The 26080-nt window shown below is 38.6% G+C and overlaps 1 protein-coding gene and 1 long non-coding RNA gene across 2 annotated transcripts in view; both read left to right on the top strand.

Annotated features, from left to right (window-relative positions):
- Positions 1–26080, top strand: part of PTPRM (protein tyrosine phosphatase receptor type M) — an 849607-nt gene that overhangs the window by 151563 nt on the left and 671964 nt on the right.
- On the top strand, positions 3583–8668 carry LOC306642814. Its single transcript, XR_013758698.1, has 2 exons — positions 3583–8485; positions 8547–8668. It is a non-coding gene; the product is annotated as an uncharacterized lncRNA (long non-coding RNA).

Genomic DNA, 26080 nt, shown 5'->3' with positions numbered 1-26080 from the left:
AACTCCACTAGCAGTGTACAAGTATGCTTTTTTCCCCACATCCAGAATACCTATTATTGCTTGTGTTCTTGATAATAGCCATTCTATTTGGAGTAAGATGAAATCATAGGGTGGTTTTAATTTGCATCTCTCTAATTACTAGAAATGTTGAACACTTTTTCAAAAAGTTGTTAGTTGCCTGTATATCTTCTTCTCTAAAGTGTCCAGTTCTTGAGCCTATTTATTGATTTTGTTCTTTGTATTTTTGGTGTAATGTTTTGTAAATTCTTTATAAATTTTGGAGATCAGTGCTCTACCTGAAGTGTGTGTGGAAAAGATTTTCTCCCACTTTGTAGGCTCTCTTTTCACATTATTAATTGTAGCCTTTGTTGAAAAAAAGCTTTTTAGTTTGAATCCATACCATTTATTGATCCTTGCTGCAATTCTTGTGCTTTAGGAGTCTTGTTAAGGAAGTCTGGTCCTAAGTCAACATGATGAAAATTTGGGCCTACTTTTTCTTTTATTTGGTACAGACTCTCTGGTCTAATCCTAGGTCCTTGATCCATTTTATGTTGAATTTTGTGCAAAGTGGGAGAGAGAAGTTTAATTTCCTCTTACTGCATATGGATTTCCAGTTTTCCCCGAATCATTTGTTGAACAGGCTGTCTTTTCTCCATTGTATGTTTTTGACACCTTTATTTAGTATGAGGTAACTATATTTATTTGGATTTGTCTCTGTGTCTTCTATTTTGTACCATTGGTCTACCTGTCTATTTTGGTGCTAACACCATGCTGATTTTGGGAGCATAACGTTTGGTATTGTGGTACCTTCTGCTCAAGATTGCTTGGTTATTTGAGGTCTCTTATTCTTCTAGATGAATTTCATGATTGTTTTCTCTGTTTCTATGAGGGAGAAGAATATTCTTCATCATTGGAATTTTAATTGAAATTGCATTAAATTTGTTTAGTGCCTTTGGTAGTATGACCAGTTTGACAATATCAATTCTGCCTATTAAAGAATATGGGAGTTCCTTCCATCTTCTAAGGTTTCTTTAGTGTTCTGTAGTTTTCATTATAGAGGTCTTTCACCTTTTTTGTTAGTCAGTTCCCAAGTATTTTATTTTAATTTTTGGAGGCTATTGTGAATGGAGTGGTTTTCCTAATTTTTCTTTTGGAGGATTCATACTTATAAATAGAAATGCATTAGATTTATGTGTATTAATTTTGTATCCTGCTACTTTGTTGAATTCATTTATTAGTTTTAGAAGTTTTCTGAATCCTCTAAATACAGAGTCATGTTGTCAGCAAATAGTGACAGCCTGAGTTCTTCTTTTCCTATTCATATCCCTTTAATTTTTTTGGTCTGTCTAATTGCTCTGGCTAGTGTTTCAAGGATGATGTTGAATAGAAGAGGTGAAAGAGGGCATCCCTGCCTTGTTCCAGTTTTTAGTGGGAATTCTTTTCAGTTTTTCTCCATTTAGAATGATGTTAGCCTTGGACTTAGCATAGTTAGCCTCTACAATATTGAGGTTTGTTCCTACTATTCCTATTTTTTCTAGTCTTTTGAGCATGAAGGGGTGCTGTAATTTTATCGAATGCTTTCTCAACATTTATTGAAATAATCATATGATTCTTAACTTTAAGTCTATTGATGTGATGAGTTTATGTTTATTGATTTCTGGATGTTGAACCAACCTTGCATCCCTGGGATAAACCTCACTTAATCATGGTGCACTATCTTTTAAATATGTTTGCGATTTGCCAGAATTTTGTTAAGGATTTTTGCATCTATATTCATCAGGGATATTGGTCTAAAGTTTTCTTTCCTTGATATGTCTTTGTCTGATTTTGGTATCAGAATGATACTAGCTTCATAGAATGAATTTGGAAGGGTTCTCTCTTTTTCTATTTCCTGGACTATTTTGAAGAGTATTGATATTAGTTCTTATTTAAAGGTCTTGTAGAATTTGACTGAGAATCCATCTGGTCCTGGGCTTTTCTTGGTTGGTAGTCTTTTGATGACTTCTATTTTGGTGCTTGAAATTGCTCTGTTTAAATTGTGTATGTCTTCCTGGTTCAGTTTGGGCGGATCATATGTGTCTAAAAATTTGTCAATGTCTTCAATATTTTCTATTTTGTTGGAGTATGTATTTTCAAAGTAGCTTCTAAATATGTTATGTATTTCAATGGTGTCTGTTATGATCTTTCCTTTTTCATCACAAATTCTAGTAATTTGAGTTTTCTCTCTCTTCATTAGCATGGCTAAGGGTTTAATCAATTTTGTTTACTTTTTCAAAGAACCAACTTTTTGTTTTGTCAATTTTTTGAATTGTTTCTTTTGTTTCAATTTCATTGATTTCAGCTCTGATTTTAATTACTTTCTGTCTTCTGCTACTTTTGGTTTGATCTTTTCTTCTTCGTTTAGGACTTTGAGATGTAATGTTAGGTCATTTAGTTGTTGACTTTTTATTCTTTTGATGTATGATCTCAATGCAATGAACTTTCCTCTTAGTACTGCTTTCATAGTGTCCCAGATTTTTCAATATGTTGTATCATTGTTCTTGTGTACCTCTAAGAATTTTTTTTATTTCTTCCCTGATGTCTTCTGTTCTCATTGCATCATTCATTAACGTATTATTTAGTTTCCAGGTGTTGGAGAAGTTTTTGATTTTTATTTTATCCTTGATTTTTAATTGCATTCCATTATGATCTAACAGTATACAAGGTAGTATGTCTTTTTTTTGTATTTACTAATGGCTGCTTTGTGGCATAACATATGGTCTATTTTGGAGAAGGATCCATGAGCTGCTGAGAAGAAAGCATATTCACTCACTGATGGATGAAATACTCTATATATGTCTGTTCAGTCTATATCATTTATTGTATTGTTTAATTGTATTATTTCATTGTTCAGTTTTTGTCTGGAGGATCTATCCAGTGGTGAGAGCTGTGTGTTAAAATCACCCAGTATTATTGTGTTGTGGTCTATTTGATTCTTGAAATTAATGTACATAGATGTTCCATTGTTTGGGGCTTAAATATTTAAAATTGTTATTTCTTGCTGGTTTATGGTTCCCTGAAGTAGTATGAAATGTCCTTTTTTATCCCTTATGACTAACTTAGGTTTGATGTCCACTTTATCTGATATGAGGATGGATACCCCTGCTTTTTTTCTGAGTCCATGTGCATGGTATGTTTTCTCTCATCTTTTCACATTTAGCCTGTTAATGTCTTTTCTATGAGATGAATCTCTTGAAGGCAGATATTATTGTGTCTTTCTTTTTAATCCAGTCTGCCAGTCTATGTCTTTTGATTAGTGAGTTTAGGCCATTAACATTCAGGGTTATTATTGAGATATGATTTGTATTCCTGGTCATTTTGGCTTATTTTTGGTTTTAACTTGACTTGGTTTCTCCTTTGATTGACTTTTCCTTTAGGGTAGTTCCTCCCTTTGCTGACTTCCATTGTTGTTTTTCACTTCTTTCTCATGAAATATCTTGCTGAGAATGTTCTGTAGTGCAGGCTTTCTGTTTTTAACTTTTGTTTATTGTGGAAAGATTTTATTTCATCATCAAATCTGAACGTTAGTTTTGCTGGGTATAAGATTCATGGTTGGCAACCCTGTTCTTTCAGATTTTGAAATATATTGTTCCAGGCCCTTCTAGCTGGTATTTTTTTTTTTTTTCCCGTTTTCTTAGTGCTATGGCAGAGCCCTTGCTGGCTCTTATGCCCCAAATGGGTACCGTGAAACTGTCTCTCCAGAAGGACAGACACTGGACTTCATACCCTCCGACCCTAGGGAGATGTGCATATTTGTGTTCTCTGTACAGTGCTATGGTGTGAGGAAGGTCGGGGAGCCTTGGCTTAGAGGACTAAGAAATCTTTGATTAATGAACACCCAAGGCCTGTGTTGCTTTGTTCCCAGCTTACCTTTTCAACATGATCGAGTGATTCCACAAATGTGGGCTTGTACAACTTGTCTCATACTTTTCCTTCTGCATCTTCAAGATAAATCTGACATTTCTAATCATCTGCTGTATGTGTCTCCTATCATTTTCGCCTGTGTCCTCTCCTGATGCCTCTTATTATTGTCAGTTGCCTAAATTGTTAGCATATCATTGGGCTTTTCTGGTTGGGTTTTCATTCCATTGAATCTTTACTTCCGATTTCTCAATATGTTGTCACTGCCACAGTGTGCCTTTATTGACCATGCTATTCCAGGAAAGTAATTTCATATCCTGGGTTCTTGATTCCCTCATCTGAAAATGAAAGGAGTTGGGAATCACATTTATTTACACATAAGTTTGGAATTGAAAGTGTATCTGGAAAGCCAGTTATTTCGTATACAAGTCATGTGACTTTAGGGAGAAAGTGTATTTTCTCTAAAACCCAGTTTCTTCATTTGGGAAGTGAATATAGTTTGTTCCTATAGAATTATGCTGAGGTTTCAGTGGAAGTGAGATCCGTCTTTGTAGTATGACTGACAAAGTGCCAGACACCTAAGAGACATCTGGTGTACCCAAACCATCAGGAAAACCTCCATGCTTTGCATTTTAGAGCTTGGTTCTTCCTCTGTGAACAACTTCCTGACAGCTTCCTCTGCAGGTAATAGTATTCTTTTTCTTGATTTTTGGTATATCTTTTACACAGAATAAATAATAACAAATGTACTGCCATTGTGGTGCAACTGCTGTGGGAACGATGGAGACCTTATTTGGTTGGGGTGGGTTGGGATGCTTTGGGAAGCCTTTGCTTAGGAAGTGATGCATGAGTTGAGATGTAAGGGCCACAGGAGCTTGCTCTGCAGTAAGGGGTTTCAAGGTTATTCCAGGACAATGGATGTTTAGAGAGGAAAGTGTGATGCTCCAGAGTAACAACTATGACATAGATTAAGGAAGAAAAGGGCCAATATGGCTCCCTCAGAGAAGGTAACAGTGTTCTTTCCCTTCTTGAATTTAATATCTTGCATTATCCTTCGGCCAGAGCACAATCTCTCTGCTGCATCTACTCCCCCCCCCCCCCCCGAGATTGTAAACCTCTCAAACACAGAGCCATGTGTGTGCTTATTAGTTTTCTGACCTTTCGAGCATAGACCAGTCTTGTCCACCAGGTGATAGATTCTTGCAGTTAATCCTTGACCTCCTTGGGAGTAGATGTATCCTGTGGTCAGGCACGCATATGTTATTTATTGTATTTGTTGACTAAATGACTTTTCTGTTTGGTATTTTCCAAATTGAGTAGCACTTAGAATTTTTCCTTCTCCTTCCTGTTCCCCCTCCAATTTTCACACACACATATAATCAATTTAATATTTTTTGGTTTCAACTCTTATTGAAAACTTCAAAAAGATTACCCAGTTGTCCTGTCTCACTCAATAAAACAAATTGTTTTACGAATTTGTTTTTTTAATTTGAGGATCTTATAAATTTTTTGTGTTTCCAAACATCTCTTTTATTTGTCCTTTTTGACATTCTAGAGACATACCTACGATAGGTCTTGAGTGTATTTTTTTTATTTTTGTAAGAAGAAAATTTCTGTGATTTCTAGAAGTAGGAAACACAGTTGTGCCTGGATTCACGTTTTATGAATGTTTAATATGAACTTGTGCATCATGGAAATAATACTCAGGGGACTACCTACTCAGCTTAGATGTCCTTTGGCTTCTTAGTTATAATCACTTGGTAAAGAATATGTTTTCCATGCTTATCAGTAACTTTGATGAGTACTCTCAGTTTAAAATCTATTTTTTTGGTTAATTCTTAATTTTATAACTCCTCTTTGAAGGAAAAAGTAATGTAGGAGTTCAGTGCTTTGTTGGGAGGGCAAATTCCAGAAATATGGTGATGAATAAGATATGGTGGAGCAGTCTCATAGGTCTTTGGCTTAGTAGAATTCCAGAGCTAGTTTGGAAGGGAATATTTATGTTTGTTTAGCCATATACATATAATTGAAAATGTTTGGAAAAATTTATTAATTTTGTAAAATATCCATTGAGTGATAGCCAATGATCTGATACTTGTGATAAAAAACGTTGAGGTGTATAAGAGTTCTCTTTTACATGTGAGTCTATATTCTTTTGAAGGTATAGAAGTAGACATTTTTCCTTTATATGGTTTTCTTTTATACATTTTGAAGAAGTACCATAAGCTTTGAAAACAGACACATCCTGATTTGATTACTAGTTTCTGTCATTAACTTATGTAATCCTGAGAAACTTTTGTTACTTTTCCAAGTTTTAGTGTGCTTGTCAATTAAATGAGTGCAGTACTTCCCGTATGAAAGGGTTGCTGAGCAGGTTTGGTACCTGCTAAATAGGAAGTGGTCAGTAAGTTTAAAAATCTGTTCTTATTCTCTCTCCATAACATACACAAGGTTTAAATCCACAGGATGAGTCCATATGTATCTGCGGACTTACTGCAATACTTCCCTCAACAAGTTTTAAATGGTTAAATTTGCTTCTCTTTAAAATACCCCACCCCCTTTTAAAATGTCAGTACATATCATTTTGCTTTGGCTGTAGTAGCTAAAGTTTGTGGTGGAATAATTACCATTCTCTGTTGGTTTCATTTATAATTCTATTTTCTTTTTGGCTGCAAATATATTATTTCATTTTGGAACCCATTTCACTGCTGAATTTTTGGCTTTACTCACCTTTCCCCCTCCTCTTTCAGCCCATCTTCTCCTATTTCATTTTGGTCCCACTGATCTGTACACTGTAGGTCTGCCCTTGTGCATCTTTCCTGATGCAGTATTCCTTTACTCTTTTTGTTTTCCACAATGGCAAGCTTATATTTTTGGTATGTGAAAGTGCTTTAGAACTTCTGATAAAATATAGATTAGTTGACATTTTAAGTCTTAGCCTCTCTTGTACAGTTCTGTTTGTTTTTCTATTTCTTATTTACCCTTTTCTTCATATACCTCATAGTTTTTTGTCCTCAATGAATGATTATTAAGAATCTTAATCTACACATCTTTGTGCTGGATCTTGTACCACACAGTTTAAAATGTGCAGTACCCAACATTTCTTATTCTCTTTCCATAACATACACAAGGTTTAAATCCACAGGATGAGTTCATATTACAGTATATTTCATAGAATATAAGTTTTCTTTTTCTAGATACTTGAATGTAAAACAAATGTGGACACAGACCAGCCTTCTGGTTCCCAAGATGTGACCTTCCATACTGTCTGCATTGTCTCTGAAGATGGGGATGTCAATCTTTTTTTCCATGTTGCCTAGAATAATTGCCAGGTGATTGTGCCACTTGCAAAGTATGTAGAGTCCTTTGATTCAGTTGGCAGTTGCACTATCTGTGATGGCCTCTTCGATTTGTAGCTTTGTTCTTCCAGTCTGTTCTCTCCAGCAATAAACAAAAAAAAATGGACAGGATTGTTTTTGGGGATCGCAGGACATGCAGGGGCAGAATGCACTTCCCTTTGTGGAAGCCAAAGGGAGACAAAGCTGGTTCTTGGTAGCTGGATGTGGAGCTGTGACTTGTTGCAGCCAATGATAAGCTTAATGCAGGTAATATGGGGTGATCAGTGGAGAGGGCTCAGGCTACATAAGTAATCAAGAGAGTTCAGTGATTCTGGAGAGACTGTTCCTGTGACCTAGTCCTGTCTGTGTTCCTTTTTTCGGACCTTTCCTAGAGCATGCTTCTGCAGGCTGCCACTTACTATTTTCCTGTCTGATGAAGTGCTCTTCTGTTTAAATTTACCAGGACATACTTTGTGATATTAGAAACCAACAGTGTGAAAATAATAATCAGAAAAGTCTGGGGATGTAGCTTAGTGGTAGAGCACTTGTCTAGCATGCATGAGGCCCTGGGTTCAATCCCCAGAACCAGAGGTTGAAGTGGGGAGGGGAGTGAAAACCAGATAAGTCAAATAACTAGTAGTTGTGGGTAGACACAGCCCTACAGAAAGAGGTAGAATTGTTAGTGAACACAGAGACAAAGCAGAAATTTCCATACAAAAAGACTAGCTAGAAAAATCCAATGTAGGGGGAAGTATGAGAGATTAGGGTTTAAAATCAGAGGACTTAATAAGAAAATAAATGTGGCTTTTCATTTTCGAATGGAGAAGTTACATTAAATTTATTTTAATGGGTAAATAAAACACAAAAATTGTACATGTAAATGCGGTACCCTGTGATACTTTGATACACGTATAGATTGTGTAATCAGGTTAAACTTATCAACATTTTGTAACATTTAGCATTTCTTTATAGTGAAAACATTTAGAATCCTTTCTTAGTATTACCTAAAACTAAAAAGTTTCTGCACAGCAAAACCAAAAAAAAAAAAAAAAAAAAAAAAGAGAGAGAGAACCTACAGAATGAGAGAAAATATATCCAGGTGTGGTGGCGCACACCTGTAATCCCAGTGACTAGGGAGGCTGAGGCAGGAGGATTGTAAGTTCAAAGCTTCTTCATTTACTTAGTGAGATCCTGTCTCAAAAAAAAAAAAAAAAAAAAAAAATTAAAAGGCTGGGGATTGTAGTTCAGTGGTTAAATGCCCCTGGGTTCATTCTTTGGTCAAAAAAAAAAAAAAAAAAAAAAAATCAGAATATAAGGAACTTCAAAAACTCAATGGTGAGAAAATTCCTTAATAGCCCAGTTCAAAAATGGGAAATGGGATATAGCTGGGAATGTGGCTCAGTGGCAGAATGCTAACCTTTTATGCCGAACACCCTGGGTTTTGCTTTCCAGCATGTACATGCGAGTACACACACAGGCACACACACAGAGCAATAAAAATTAGGTTGTAAATCTAAATAGTCATTTCTCAAAAGAAACTTAGAAATGGCTAACAGGTATATGATAAAAAATGCTCATTATTGATCATCAGGGAAATGCAAATTAAATCCATATTGAGATAGCATCTGGCTCTAGTAAGAATGACCATTATCAAAAAGACAGAAGGTAACAAGTGGTGCTGGCAGGAGGTAGAGAAAAGGGAACCTTTGTTCTCTCTTGGTGAGACTGTAAATTAGTATAGCCATATGGAAAATAGTATGAAGGTTCTTTAAAAATTAAAAGTAGAACTACCCTATAATCCAGCAATCCCACCAGTGGGTATCTATCCAGTGGAAATGGAATCAGTATGTAAAAGAGACACCTGGAGTCCCATGTTCATTTCAGCACTGTTCACAACAACCAAGAAATGGAAACAACATATGTCCATGAACTCATAAATAGATACAGAAGATGTGGTACATATATACCATTGAATACTCTGCAACCACGAGAATGAGTGACGTTATATCATTTGCAGCAACATGGACGGAACTAAAGATGATTATGTGAAGTGAAATAAGCTAGTTGTGGACAAATACCACCATCACTGGAGGTCAATCATATGCAGAATCTAAGAGTTGATCTCATAGAAGTTGAGAGCATCCTTAGCAGAGGAGAAGGCAGATGGGAGGGGTACAGGTAACAGTTAGATAGAACCAAAAAGTTCTGGTGTGCTATTGCACAACAGTGTGACTGTCAATAGCCGGTGTGTACTCTGTATCTCAAAAAAGTAGAAGAAAGAACTTTGAATGTTTTTGCCATAATGAAGTGATGAATGTTTGAGGCTTCTCATTTTGAAGGCCCTTTGAAGAGCTGGATATTTTGATTCATTGGGTCAACCTGGCTTTAGATATAAAAGAAGAGGAATAAGGAAATGGTGCCCAGCCTCTTGGGATGTGGACAGGGAAGACCTTCCTGGTCCAGCAGAGGACAAGGACATGCATGGCCCATATGGGGGAATAGGTACAGTCTGTGTAGCTCATTAAATGTGGGTTCAAAATAAAAGCAGGATTTGAAGACCAGTACAAGAATTTAAATTTTTCTATCTGTGTTATTTGACTTTTAAACTGATAGGAAACACAATTTACCTCATCTCTATGTAGCATTTCATAAATGTCATTGGCCTGAAGTATGACCAAGTCTTTGTCTTCACAGAGTGGTAGGTTCCAATGAGTCATATTTGTGCTCTCCTTCAAACTTTTGATTTGTGCAGGTTCCTCAATTTGCACAGTTTCCTTGCTGCCCAGGAGGCCAGGGAAGGGGTTTGAAGAATATGGATTGTAAGCCAATTAGCTCCTGTGGCCATTCCCTTTTCAATACAAGACTTGCTCTCCCTCTAGTCTTTCCCTTGCCCAGGGATATTTGCACAACTTTGTTCCACTTTGAACTCTTTGTAAGATTTGTCTTCATTTCCTCTGTTTTATCAGATTCCTGTATTTCCATTTACTGTTGGGTCAAACACGATTGTCTCCATTGTACTGTGTGGGACAGAAGCTGCTATTTCAACTTTGATATTAATTTCCTTTCTAGCACTGCAGTTTTGAGCTGGGGTACATTAGCATTTCTTTTCAATTTTGAAGAGAGATTTTGATCTCTGAACACCCTTGCCATGTGTCTGTGCTTTTCTTCTTTACTCTTTTTTTTTTTGTGCTGCTTGAGGTGAAACCTTGGGCCTTGCTCATGCTAGGCAAGCACTCTACCCAGAATTGCTCCCCAGCCTTGTGAGCTTCCTTGATGGTTCATGGTGATTGCTTTCAGTGTTAAGTTAGGTTTCTCTAGTCATGCTTCTGATTCAAATTGAAAAAGCAAATAAGTAGTCAGTTCAAGGTGTCTGTAAACTTGCCTAGTGTAATTCATGGCCTCTCCAAGTGCTCTTGCTTAGCATGCTCAGTTTGTCCAGGATTGATTTATTCAGCGGGATTATTGATACTTGATCCTAAGAGTGAGTTTTCTCTGGCATCTATTTGAGGAAATTAATCTCACTTCTCCATGCCTCTCTTTCATTATCTCCTTTCTCTTATCTAATCTTCACTTAATAAGTTTATAAAGGATCTTCAGTGGTGTTGAGATGTCAGTGCTGTTTGGCTGTAAAATTCAAAGATGATGCTTAATGTGTCATTTTTAATAAAGTTGCACTTGTCTTATATATATAGTAGATACACAAGGAGTATTTGTGGAATAGTTATCCTGGTGAGGTTTTATACAAATTATACCAAGAGGAAAACCTGCCTCTTTGGGGTTAGTATACCAAGGGCCTTTGTTCGCTTCTGCCTTGTCTACCTCTGGGACTACAGACCAGTCACTTCATTCCAAGTCCTGCTCTTGTCTGTAAGAAAGAATAATATTTCTGCCCTCCTTTGTCACCAGGCTATTGTGATGGCCATGTTGAATCATGAATGTAGCAGTGTGAAAATCCCATTCCTGCCAGAGTGGACCCTTGCCTGGAGCAGCACACTCCTAGCTACCGGTAGCTTCAGCTACAGCCACTCTTTGATATTATTTGTGCTGAGATAAACTTTTATTTCATGCATACATAGTGTCCTCCTCACAACACTCTGTTCTTTCTGGAATTTTTTTATCTGTGCCTCAAAAGTTGGCCCATTTCCCTAGGCACACCTTACATGCCTTCTCCCCTGTGCATTCATTTGAAATAGCCTCAGCATATTGTTGTCACAGTGTGGAACTGTATTTGGTTGGGATGTGTCCTGTATTCCTAACTAAAGTCAAAGGTTAGGATCCTGTGCTTCAGTGTCTCTTCCCACACTAACAATGCGCTGGTATGCTTCAGGAGAGCTGAATGTTGAGTCCCTTGCTTTGATAAGTCAGGTAAATGTCAGGCCTCGTTTTCCATATTTGCATAAGACTTTGTGTTCTATCCTTTTAGCTTTGACATTCAGGATGACATGACTGCGTTCCTATGTAGATGTATAAGTGGGATATTCTTCAGCCTCAGTACTGTCCTGTGCACTTAGTAGCAGGTGCTACTTCTGTTGTGAGCCTTGTTAGGAGGACAAACACTGTACAGAATGTTGAGAGGGACAGTCTCTTTTATATGAGAATTATGGGGATTCAGTGAAGAGCCAATGATCTAGAAATAGCAAGGGGGCTAGTACCTTTTATGGCAGTGGTCTCAGTTTTCTGGGAAGTGCCTCCAGGTCAATTTACAGGAGAGTCCAAGATCCTGATGTGCACAGAGTAGGGCTGTGTGTGAAGGGTGTGGGAGTGTGGAGAGTGGGTGGGCTGTACTGTATACCACTGGAGATGTCCACCAGTTATGTGGAGATGGCAGACCTGGGTTCCTCAGAGAGTGAAGAGAGTTCTCGGGCACTGATCTGGAAACCAGATGGTGGAGTATATGAAAACAGCCATAGTAGAGGAACATCCTCCCTTCAGCTAGCTGCAGGATCACTGGGGAAGTATCCTAAAATTCAATACCTCAGCCCCACTCCCAGTAATTTTGGTTCCATAAATCTAGATGGGGGCTCAGTAGCTGTGTAGTAATAAATGGTCCCAGCAATGCAGGTGACCAGTGAACTTCCCTTTGAGTAATGCCGCATTGTCCCTGAGAACATTGTAACCCAAGGAATTGTAAGGTTTGCACAGATACACATTTGTCCTAGGGAGATAGATCATGGCCAGCTCTTTTCAATTTCTAATGAGGTCCATCAACTCCCCAAAGTTTCAGAATCACTGAGCTCAGAGAAAAGCATGAAACACAGAATGAGAACAAGACCATGGCAGGACTATTGGAGGTCAGTAATCTTTGAGGAAATATTTGGTGAGAATAGGAAAAGGTAGTTTTCAGGGATCCTCCTATAGACACATGAGGGAAGCAAGGGCTTACCACCCAATTTGTAAGTCAGGATTATGTTTGGGTTAATATTTCATTGATAGAGTTTATACTGTTTAGTGAATTTAGTGATTTAACAGTTCATCTATAATAGCTCCCCCCCCCAAGAAACAACTCAAGTCCACATTTTTTTTTTTTTTTTTGGACCTAATTAAAACTTCTGGGTTTCCTTTGGATTTTATTTTTTTAATTCTGAAGTTAGCAATATCTAGAAGTGAGGTAGAATGAAGTTCTTATTGAGAATTATTAGTAATGGAGCCACTTTTTGCTCTCCTGTGGTTAAAGTCATCTCTGCAAGTCTGTGATAAACATCTCTGAAATTTATAGAGCATGTGGGAAGAGGCTGCGATGGATGCAACTTGGTTTTTACTCCTAACCCATGAATGTTTACATCAGTTCAGGGTACTGTTGAAAAGTGGTACATGCTCCCTCATTTCCCCTAAACCCAGGGTACAATGAGTGTACTCTTGATAGTGGGCGATTCAGTCCTACAAAGGGGATACAGCACCTCTGGCAGAGGGACTCTGGTGGGAGATGTGTTTCCCAGCCTTGGCTGTAGTGGAGCCTTCTGCTGGTTATATCAGCTGGGGATTGTGGCTTCCATGGTACCACACTTCATTACTGGTTTGAACATTTCAGGAATTGAGCTGGTCTGTGAAGATTCTTGTAGACAAATTTATGGGTCCATAAAAGGTTACTATTCTTCAAGACTGATCAATATTATGTCGATGTACAAAGTTTTGTTCTCTATACACAGGGTACCTGCACTAGGTTAGATACTGTTAAAAGATGAGAATCCAAGGCCAAACTCAGGCTTATAAAGAGCATTCCATAACAAAGATAGACATGTGTGGCCCTGTGTAATCAACTATAAAATTACAATCAGCCTGGCTGAGGATGTAGCTCAATGGTAGAGTGTTTATTGAGCATGCAGGAGGCCCTGGGTTCCATCCCTAGCTGTGCAGCAACAGTAACCAAAGTTACACTCAGATTGTTAAAACCAATGGTGTGGTGTCCCTGTGAGTCACTTATCCCAGCAACTACAGCTTCTTAAGGTTATCCATATGAAAAAATAAGGAATTTTCATGAGAATCATAACTCCCCACATGCCAGGCTGTATGTTAACCATATCCCAATCAATAGTTTCTGGAAGCAGATAGGACTCATCCCAAGTGACTTGTCCCAACAAACTGGTTATGAAATCACTGAATTTTATTTTTTTTCTTCCTCCTCCTTCTCTTCCCTCATCCCCTTGCTACTCCTCCCTCTTTTTTTTTTTTTTTGAACCTATTCCCCACCCATCTTTCATGTGGCAAATATCTTTAATTTTTGTCGAAATACAAAATACCTGATTTCTATTTATTTATACTTTTGAGTTGTTTGTGTGGACCTGTAAACTGTAACTCTAAATAAATACTTTTTGGAGTGGGTGTGGCTAGAGGACTGATAGTATGAATCCATTTATATGCATTGTTTGAGTTTTAGGTATGTAGACTATGCTGTACACTGAATTGTATTTGTTTTTTTTTTTGGCTAGTCAAATGCTCTATTGCTGAATCATGCTCTCAACCCCCTCAAATAACTTTAGATGTTAGTAGTGGGCTAGGAGGAATCCTACTGAAAGCATATTAGGTGGGTTGTTGTTGTTGTTGTTGTTGTTGTAGTACTGAGAATTGAACCCAGAGGTGCTCTACTACTAAGCTGCATCCCAGACCTTTTTTATTTTTTATTTTAAGAAAGGGTCTCAATAAGTTACTCAGGGTCTCACTAAGTTACTGAGGCTGACTTCAAAGCTGTGATCTTCCTGCCTCAGATTCCTGAGGGATCATACACATGCATCACCACGCCCACCTGTAATAGATGATCCTTTCAGCATATGTGATTTAATCATTTTAGACACTGAGATTGGAACAATCACCCCAACTGGGCCTCAGCCATCTTTTTTGTTTGTATTATTTAATTTTATTCACTTTGTTTTTATATCATAATCATCACCCGAGAAGTATACCTGATACACAACAATACATTTTAGCCTCCATTATGTCACTGATAAAGAATCATTAACTATAAGAGAAACAGAGATAAGTGTGTGATCTTAGGATAGAATTTTGAGATAATCTAGACAGGAAGTTTTCAAATATTGTCAAATACTAACTTTTTTGTAGCCCAGTTATTTTGTAGCCAATGGAATCTTCAAACATGTAAAGTAAATGTGCCAGGCTCATTGATGGATGTGATAGTCCCAGTTACTCAGGAATCTGAGACAGAAGGATTGCTTAAGCCCAGGAGTTGAGGCCAGCCTGGGCAGCATAGCGAGATTCTGTCCTAAAGAAAAAATAGTATGGACGGGGGTTGTGGCTCAATGGTAAGAGTGCTTACCTAGCATGTGTGAGGCACTGGGTTTGATTCTTAGTACCACATATAAATAAATTAATGAAACAAAGGTCTATTAATACCTAAAAATATTTTTAAAAAGAAGAAAAAAAGTAAATGAAAGTTGAATGTATATTTGGAAGTAGGGTTTTAGAAGGGCTTTCAGTGGACAGATAATCTGAAGGGGATCAGAGAGTTCTGATGATCACAGTCTGGAAAAACAGTGATATAATACATCCTTGCTATTTCATAGATAGGACACTGTGGACTGAAAAGGAAAGAAAACCAACATTAGCCTGTTCACTAACTAGGTAGGTAAGTTGATTGGTAGGTAGGTAGATAGACACAGTATAAAATATATGTATACATAAACACATGCATATATGCAAATTGTCTAATCCTTTTTTTTTTTTTTTTTTTTGGTGCTGGGGATCAAACCCAGGGCCTTGTGCATGTGAGACAAACACTCTACCAACTGAGTTATATCTCCAGCCCCTTAATCCTAATTCTTGAAGGTAGTTCATTCTATAGATAAAAAGATGAAGAAAGCTTTTAATTCAACAGGGTCGGAACTCACCTTGATCCTTTTTGGTGGCAAAGTTCCATTCTTTCTGTCACATTTCCTCTCCGGTGCCTGGTTGCCTTGCCCAAAGCCACATGCAGGTAGGGGCAGGTCTGGGACCCAGATTCCTCCTTCCTGGTCCAGGGCCATTTTCTCAGATGGCTTGCTGTCTTTAGTCAGTGGTAAAATACCTGCTAAAGTAAACTGAATATGGAATAAACACTCAATTAGAATAAGAAATACATTCCAGTCATGTTGACCTTGAGGAGGGTTAAGGGAGGAGGGTTAATAGGGTTAAATATATTAACCCTATATTTTAGCAACTAATTGGTCATGTGAAATGACTGCTAGGAAAGCTGACTCATGACAATTTTTGTGCCTTGTGAGTATTGCTCTAGGCTTGGAGAATTTTGCATGGAATCCAGCTTTCTAATTTTAAAAATTATGTAACAAATTACTTTTATTCAAAGCGTCCTTTCTTTATGGTGAGTGTCGACATTTGATATTGAGTAAGCATTAACTACTTTTATGTGTCATAAACTTGAAAGATGCATAATATGTAATCATTAACATTCTTTTTATGTTTAAAACCTAAAACCAAACACAACTGACTGAGGCATTAAACCAGAGCTCCAGTATGATACACACAAAATCTCTGTGCTTTTTGTTGACTTATGCTGAGGTCTGCCAAATAGCAGCCTCATTATGCAGATTCTTAGAATAGCAGGCCATGGGTATCTAGTAGATTCTTAACATCTAGTTGCTGACTCTCTGGTTTTCTTTTTATATGGACTATTTAGGAAAAGGAGACCTTCAGTATGAGTTTTTGTTCTTTCTCTTGGCTCCTGTAGTAGTTTTAACTGCCCCCACCTTTTAACTCCCTGTGTTCCCTGAGTTATCTTGAGGACAAGGACTTCTTTTTCATCCTTTGTGTCTTCCCTCTAGTCCCCTCCCCTTTTCTCCCCAGTGCCTGACCTAATGCCTGGCACCAAATCCTTAGGAGCCCTAGGGCTGAGAGAGGGAGGGGGATGCCATAGTCAGATCAAAGAAGAGACTGAACTCTAGAGTCAAGATTTCTTCTTCCATTGGTGCATCCTGAGTATTTGTTAAACAGAATAATTCGTTAAATTAGATGCTTTTCTTCAGTGTTCTAATTTGTTAAATTAGATGCTTTTCTTTAGTGTTCCTTTCTAACAAAGAGACCAGTAAGCATTTTTTTGTTCTTACCTGTATTACAAAAATCTTCATACAATTATATTAAGTCCAGTAGGTATTTAATGATTTGCAAGTATTTTTCTAGGATTGGGAATAGGAATATGGAGATGAACAGAGAATCTTGTGCTGGTCCATGAAGTTTACAGTGCAGTAGAGAAGACAAACATTCCAGTTATGTGGCCCCACAGTAGTACTTTAAGAACATCAAAAAGACCTATGTATTTTGCAGTGGTGGTCCAGAGGAAGGAGTGATTGATTTTATCTGTAAAAAGATATCAGTTTTCTGAGGATTGGGGTTGTAGCTCAGTGGTAGAGTGCTTGCCTAGCATATGTGAGGCACTGGGTTTAATTTTTAGCACCACATATAAACAAATAAAAAGGTCCATTGATAACTAAAAAAAATTTTTAAAAGATATCAGGTTCCTATGTGAGATAGCCTTTGAGCTGCGATTTGATTAGTGCACAAGAGTTTTCAAGCTGAACTCTCAGCTCAGGGTGGGAAGAACCCTGAGTAGGTGTGGGAGTATGTACATGAGCAGATGGTGGCATATGGCAGCACAGTCATTGGAGGTGAATGTATGGATAGCCAGGAATTACTGGAGTGTAAAATTAAAGGGAAACAGTAATAAGAAAAGAAGATAAAAAGGTAGATGGGGTCAAATCAGAAAAACAACATATGTCACATGATAAAATTTGAGTGTTATCCTATGGGCAGTGAAGAGCTGATGAATAGATTTAAGTAGGTGGAGACTATTTAAAGCTATGTATTTATAAAATTCAGCTTGCAAGGAATGTGTGGAATTGCCGGAGGGGGCAGACATGAGGGAATGGTTCAAATCAAGTGGGGACCTGAGCTAAAACTCAATGTTTGGTGGAGGAAGGGTGGGAAACTAATTGGAGTAACATCAAAGGGCATAAGATGTTGGGCAGAAAGTTAGGTGACACAACCAATATTGTGTGGATAAAGGAAGGTCTGTTACTTTTTCTTCCAGTTTCATATGATATGAACCAAACATAGCTGTGATTTTTTTTGGTGCTCATCATCTTGTATCAATGACCACACTTTTGCAGGCACTACGAAGTTCAACCTTCACTATTTCACAGGCAGTAGGTGATAGATGTTATGAATGAATCATATATTCTGTAGAGCATAAATCCTCAGATTTGTCCATGTTCAAAATTAACCCTGAAAACCCTTTAGGGAAATTTGGCATTGAAGATTAGCATACTGTTTCTCAGTAATTTCAACAGAGCTACTCCAGGGTCCCCTTGGCATTGGAATATCTGTTTTCTTGTTTGAGCACAAAATTAGGTGATTTAGATCACCTAATTATGTTTTAGTAAAACATTCAGATCTTTAGGCATGAGAATTACAATGACCCCAAGGGGATTCCATGCTAAGACACGAAGGAACAGAGTCCAACTGGGTGAGGTAGAGGTGGCACCTGTTCCTCTTTCTCATTTTGCGGTTCCAGTTTTTCTGGGACTTATGATTATTAGATTCCTGGACTAAGTGCATTGATTTTTCTCTACTTCACACTCCTCCCTTGTCCTCACTGAAATCATCTAGGTTAAGTGCACCTTTACTGTGAGGACTGCTCATCTCCTTCTTGTTCAGGGAGCAAGACACATGTAACTAGCAGATCCAGGACTTAATGTACCTCCAGTCCCTGATCCCCTTCAGTACAGGTCAGCTGTTCAAGTTAGCTGATGTTAGGTGAGCAGTTCTCCTAATGATAGCAAATTGCAATGAATGTTACCAAGAGGATATATGAAATTATATTTACTTTTTCCTTATACATCAATTCTACTCAGTGACTATAAATGAGTGAAAAGAAATGTTCACTGAGGCTGTTCATTAAGTTGAGTTTAGGTTAATCAGTGCCCAGGGAACATACACAATTGGCTTGCTGTTTCATACTGAGGAATATGGCTTAGATACACTTCCCATTGGTGAATTGAGGACTTTATTTTTAATCAGCTGCCCCAAATAATGATTTTATGCTAATAAAACCATCAAGAGGTGGATTTGTAAATCATATTAAAGTGGCAGGAGTGCATTAAATGAAATTCTGCTTTTAATTAATTTCCTGGATACTTCTGACCAGTAGCTGGGATCATTTTCCATGTAGGACATCTCTTCTTATTGAGTAGTTCTACTTAGAAAAATGACAGATCAGGGCTTTCTTAGCAGAAAATTAGAGCAACACTTTGATCCAACTGTGCTATTTTCTTTTCCTTATTTACCTGAGAGATATTTATGACTAAACTATTAAGTTATTTCAAGCACGAGCCTCCAAAAGTCTTTTCTTTATCCCCTCCCTTTTTTTTTTTTTTTTTTTTTTGTGGTGCTGGGTATTGAACCCAGGGCCTTGTGCATGCTAGACAAGCACTCTACCAACTGATGTATATCCCCAGCCTTCTTCATGCCCCCTTTGAGGAATACAGTATAATCCATTGATGAATGGAAGAAAATATTTGAATCTCAACTTATATGTATATTTTCTAGTAATTCTTTAAAAAGTCAATTACATGCACACTTAAAATCAGCATATGCAGAGTACTACATGTAAATAATTTATAAATATAGAATGGTCATGGCTTTTAAAAAACAAATAATTTGTTTTATTTCATATTTTTGGTCTAGAGCACTCTTTCTAAACTAGGTCAACTATTAGATTATTCTGGGACATTTTTTAAAACCATAGATTCCTGTGGCTGCTTCCAGAAGATTCTGGTTAAATAGGTCAGGATAGAACTTTGACTACCAGGTATTAGGGTGCCTTTAGAATCCCCTGGAGGCATGCTAAAGCAGAGGGTGCTGCCCCAACCCCAGTGTTTCTGATTCAGGAATTTTGGGAAGGGGCCTGAGAATGTGCATTTATAATGTGGTCCAGGGCTGCAGCTGGCCCAGAACCTACTGTGAGAATCACTGCTGCAGTGTGGGGCTCAGGACACAAACCACTGCCTAGAACAGATGATAAATACTGATCTAGGTCTTCTCCAGGAGATCATTCTGACAGATCCTCCATCATTTTGTTTTCCTTTCCAGGTCTGATTTCTAAGATGGAGGTAGACAACTTACACTATAGTTTTCTGTATTGCTATGCAAAGGATAAGAACACCTAAGTACACTCAGGTACAGTGAATTTATGCAAGTGTTCTAATTTAATCCAACAGCAGTTTTATGCAGTATTTATTTGCATATGGAAAAACAGAAACTAAAGTTTCTAATAATTTGGCTCTATCTTTACAATGTTTAAGAATAGAAATAACACCATTACCCATTTAGATTAACCAGATTTTATGATTGGTACGAAAAATACATGGCTATTTGTTGCAGTCCAGCCTTTTTAAAAATTAGGAATCTGTAGATTGCTATAAAATGAAGTATATGGTAAGTGTAATAAGCCATAGATACTTTAAGAACAAGACAACTCATTTCCTTTGCATTATGTAAGATATATCCATGAAGCTTTTTACAATAGAGCACAGCATTAGCCATTTAAATGCCTGTGCAATGTGTAAAAGCTGCTTGCTAGATTAAATTATGTAGGAGAGCATTTCTATAATGCTTAGTGTCTGATTCACTGAACATCACCAGCACACTCAAAGTTTAAGAGGCATTATATACTTTTATTGTTTGGCAGGCAATTAAATGTGGATGTCACTGTGATTTACAGAAAGAAAGCAGGGGCTCTGGCATGTTGGTATAGGTTTTTAACTCTTAAAACAATTATGTCTATTATAGCTCATCTTCTGTTTATCCTTTGAATTGTGTAGCCACTTATCTAACATAGTTTTTAAATCTGAAATAAGTGGATAGGACCACCAGAGATTGAATGTATTTTAGGAAAATAGAACATAGAACATTAATTTTTCTGGGGGGGCGGGTACTTTAGTACTATTTTTTGATCTTCATTCTCTATGGAGAGAACCATTTAATACTTTGTGCGTTTGATAAAAGCTGCCTTAAATGGGGTCACTCTGTATTTAGAACAAATGAGAAAATATTCCAGAAAACTCCTCAAGGAGTCTTATAGTCTTTTTACAAAGTAACTTTAAGTGGACTATAATTACAACAATAGGAATGATTGCCTAGAGTGTATAAGTCAGTTTAATCTGTAAAAGGCAGAACAGTTCAAAATGTGTGTTTATCTTACAAGTTTATGAAATTAACATTTGACTGTCCTTCACTGCTTCTTAGAAACAGCACTTTCAGGAGCTTATTTACAATGCAATTCATTGTTTACTTACTTTATAGATACAGGTGAAAATATATAGACTGTAAAGAACATGGACTTTAGATGCAGACCTTGGTTGAACCTACTAGCCCTAAACTGAAACTCGGGGAATATTTTTGGATATTTAACCACCTAAAAGTGCCATTTGTAAAAATAGGTATTTGTTGGTCAGGATCAAGGCAGGAGAAAAAAACAGTACGGTAACTTGAATAGGGAAAATTTAATATGAAGAATAATGAACTTGTTGGACCTGTTGGTGTATACCTGTAATCCTAGCAAGGTGGGAGACTGAGGCAGGAGGATTGCTAGTTCTACAATCCAGATCAGCTTTTTGAGACTCTGTCTCAAAAAATAAAAAGGACTGGGTATGTAAAGTGCCCTTGAGTTCAATCCCTAGTACCACCACCACCACAACAAAAATAAATAGATAGATGGATAGCTAGATAAATAAATAATTATGAACTTTAATGGGGATTTGGAATAGGAGAGATTAGGTAGTACAGACAAATGAATGCTCTAAAGAATAAAGGAATAGTAGATATATGGAACAGCCTCTGTCCAGACATCTTGGCAAACCTAGAGTCAAACAGGAGACCCAGGACAGGTTGTAGCTCAGTGGATGGTAGTGTGGTCACTATAAGGCTGTACTTGGCAGAGCTTGGAGGGAATGTGCCTTCTGGAAGGGAAGCAGGGGAAAGAGAAAGTTGTGAATGGGAGGTGTTCCACTGGAGTCCCCTACTGTAAACCCCAGGAGAGGTGCAGGGGAGGTTGCTATTGCTGGAGGAGTCAGGTCCCGAGAAGGCCCCTGCATGGTGTGCTGAGGATCGTGCCAGGGAGTTGAGTGAGGCCACCCCTCCTTCATGCAGGGTCTCTCCCTCACTCTGAGAATCTTAGCTTCTTGCCCATTGGGACAGGTGATTTAGATGGACACATTTTTGCAGAGCAAGTGATGAAAAGTGTATATAGACCTGAGAGGTTTAATAATGCTGATAACTGGTACTTAGATAGGTCTTTAAGAAAATTAAATGAGATGATACATATAAATTTTTGCATGACTTTTGTTATGCAGTGAGTTCTTTGAATCAGACATCTTGAGACAAGAGTGTTCCACTGATTGTTAAGAATAAATAATAACTATTGTCCCTTAGATAGCATGTTCATGACACCAGGTCCACATTGAGGCAACAGTAGCTGTCAGTACCACAGAACTTTGTGGATCAGTGTTTTTTCTCTGAGTATCTTAGTAATGTGCTCACATAGTGAGTGTTGATTAATAACTTCAAGCTAAATAAACAGTCTTAAGTAGTGGCCCTCACCCCCAAATCTTAGAGGCTACAAGTAGCCACTTTTGAAGGAACCCTGAAATCAATGTAGTGAATCTAGAGCTACCTTTTGCAAGTCCAGTGGAACACAGTTAAAAACTCTCTATGCATCTCTATAGTGACACATTTAGTTAGAGAAGAGTGTATGCAAGAAGACTGGGTCAAGATGGCATGACTGGCTCACAATTAAAAACAAATTGTTAAAAAAAACATCTTTCAGGGGGGCCCTGATACTTGTCAGTTTGTTTTTTCTCCCCGTCTGGAGTTTCAGTAAGACATGGAATGAGGACATGAAAGATCTTATAGAGTTCCCTTTAGGGTAAAAGCAGGCCAGTTATTCACACCTTATACTTTAAAGATTTCATGCAATTGTTGTTGACATTTCTGCTACTCCAAAGAAAGAGGAAAGGTAAATTCCCTTCAGTATGCAAATGACAATATTTTATTTTCATAAATTAGGGGTGACCTTTATAGACAACTAGCCTTGCTATATAATTATTGCCAGGATTAAAGAAAGTTTGAAAGCCATAATTTTTGGAGACTTCATTAACATTTAACTGGCTTGCAGTTTCAACCATAATAAAAAGTGAACATGATCAGTGATTTAGCCACCTTTTGCAGCTGTTTTATCTTGGGTTGCCCCAGAAGAATCAGGCAGGGTATTTTGTGGGGCTGTGTAAAGATTATTTTCATTATTTGGGTGAATGTTAAATTATGCATCCTTTAAAAAATTTTCAGGCAAAAACGATTACTGCCAGATCCTATGTAGAATTTGGGGGGATTTATTGCCTCTTCTTTTTTTTTTTTTTTTTCACTAGTACTTAGCAGGTAACAGCTCTAAGGAATACCACACTAAGGAAGATATGGTTAGAATCAGTATTGCTTTTGAGCAGAATTCCTACCCTGTCCATAGCCTTTCAGATACCTATTCTTAAAGCCTCCAGTTCATGAAAAGTTGTCTGGGGGTTTGACTCCAGAAAATATGTACTTTGCTGCTACATAAGTTGCCCTGAAAAAAAAAAAGACTTAATTGCTCTTTTACTCATTGTTTCAATTCTGTTGTCATTTCCTTTATTTAGCTTAAAAATCTCCTTTTCTATCTTCATGGTCCCACCAATAAAGGTTATTGGGCAGGGAGTGTATCCTAGGGCCATTGGAAATTCTGTGATTGATCCTATTTCAAGGGGCTCAGTAATTAGACATGGGTTCAGAGAGAACCATATCATACTTTTATATTTCCTTTTCAGTGATAAAAACAACATTGTGCAATGGTAAAATTATATCCCTTCCCAGGCATTGTATTGGTCTTCCGGGTTTGCTGTCAACCACACATGCTCTTGCCTTGGGATCTGGGTCCATCATTAGTGGCAACAGCTGTCTTGTAAAACAGACATTTAACCAGCCTTTGCTGTACACTGGATGCTTATCATTATTTCTCTCTGTTTAAGATTGCACAACAGGACTTCCATAGGAGTGCTGTTTCCACGGAGGCCCCTTTTATGTCAAAAATTATGATTATTTCATTCTTTTGGGCGATTATTCATGCCAGTGCTGTTGTGGTTATCCCTTCAGAACTTAAGCTCTTTTCTACATCAAAATTAGGGTTTGCAACTAAGGTGGGGGAATTGCCATAAATATTTGTGTGATCTTTTAACATTTCTTACCCCAAATTGGAACGTTGTTAGCGTTAGGCACCCAATGAATCCACTTTGCATCTGAACTTATTAAAACCCAGTAAGTGGGAAATACAGATGACTGATGTTTGTCAAGGTAAAACTTTTGAGTTTAATGGTCTACCTTTTATAATGAGTTTTCTGTTTTCAGAAGAAGGTTTAGTTGAGACTAGAAGTGTTAGAAATGTTATTGAAGTCAGCACATCAATTTCACCCTTATGCCTGGAAATAATGACTAAGAAAAGGCTAGAATGCTTGGAGAGGCCATTTAAAACATCTCAAAGTTCCTGGACTCTACACTGTGTAATGTTTAACAGCACATCGGAGGCAGACATTAAGAGCATGTTTATCAGATACAGACTGAGTATCCCTTTTCAGAAGTGCTTGGGACCAGAAATGTTTTAAAATTTGTATTTTTTAAAAATGCGAAGTATTCACATATACATAGTGAGATGCTATGGGGATGGGACCCAAGTCTGAACACAAAGTTCACTTATGTTTCACATACACCTTATATATGTAGCCTGAAGGTCGTTTTATGCAGTATTTTTAGTGCACCTCCATTTTGAATGTGGCCCATTACACGAAGTCAGGTGTGAAATTTTCCACTTGTGGCATCATATTGATACTCAAAAATTTTCAGAGTTTGGCAGACTGGATTTTCTGGTTGGGGATGCTCAATCTGTAATGTAAATTTAGTAGGATGATTAGTACCTGAGCCACAGGATCAGTATTCTGAAAGCTCTCCACAGGCCATGGTGATGCTCTGAAAATGAGGTGGGGTTTAGTTCTGTGTTTGAATTCAGAAAAATCACCTCAAAATAGAAGAGGAGAAACAACTTGATGGCAGTGGTGTGCAAAGAATAGATGAGTTTGAAGGCTCCCAGCAGCTCAGAAAGGACCAGCACCTTGTGCAGGCTGTTTAAAAGAACAGAGGTCAGGGTTTTCAAGATGGCAGACTAGAGGGTGGCTGCATTTCATGTTGCTCCAGGACTCAGGATTCAAAAGAGGAGATATTGAGAGTCTGGGACCAACTCAAAGTAGCCGGGTGAGCCTCTCCTGTTGGGGAGGCGTCCCAGATGGGGTGGTAGTCCCAGAACGCAGGGAACTTTGTGAAGTAGAGCTGCCCTGCAAGACACCCTGCCCCCCGCTGGAGCAGTGAACATGGACAACTGGGAGCATCGTAGAGGAGGCCGCTCAGCACAGCGCTTGGACTCGGAGCAACCACTGGGGCTCCGGGTGGCTGCCCAGGGGAGGAGCTGCGAGGAGAGCTGTTTGGACTCAGAGCAACCATTCCTGAACACCGGGGCCTGCCTGGAGGAGGAGGAGCGTGGCGGGTCGCTTGGACTCAGAGTGACTGCACCAGAGCTACAGGCGGTTGCCACAGGAGGAGCTGTGCAGAGAGCTGTTTGGACTCGGAGCAAACTCTACTGAACACCGGGGCTGCCCGGAGGAGGAGGAGTGCAGCAGGTTGCTTGGACTCAGAGTGCTGCATCAGAGCTCCAGGCGGCTACTCAGTGGTGGAGGCAAGTGGTGAATTGTTTGGTCTCAAAGCGACCGCTCCTGAACACTGGGGGGCTGCCCGGAGGAGGAGCGCGGTGGGTCGCTTGGTCTCAGAGCGACCGCTCCTGAACACCCGGGGGGCTACCCGGAGGAGGAGGAACGGGGCGGGTCACTAGGACTCAGAGTGACTGCCCAGGGCTACGGGTGGTTGGTGGGAGGAGGAGGCACGCAATGAGTTGCTTGGACTCCTAGTGATCGCTCTAGAACACCGGGTGGCTGTCCGGAGGAAGAGGCGTGCGGTGGGTCACTGGGACTCAGAGCGATTGTATGGGGCTCCAGGTGGCTGCTCAGAGGAGGGGCTGCATAGCCAGGTGATTAGGTGCAGAGCAGGACCTAGGAGTCTTCTTGGTGGAAGAGCCACACAGAGACATGCTTGGGGTGGAGCGAAGGTTCCAGGACTGCGGGCAGATTCTCTGAGGAGGGGCAGCCTAAGGAGACTCGTCTGTGAAGGGTGAGGCTCCCAGGCCCAGGAGGTAGGTCCGGGCCCCTGGGAACATAGCA

This window comes from Sciurus vulgaris (genome assembly GCF_902686455.1).
Source record: "Sciurus vulgaris genome assembly, chromosome: 13".
NCBI classification, from domain to species: Eukaryota; Metazoa; Chordata; class Mammalia; order Rodentia; family Sciuridae; genus Sciurus; species Sciurus vulgaris.
This window is presented reverse-complemented; position numbering and strand designations above follow the sequence as displayed.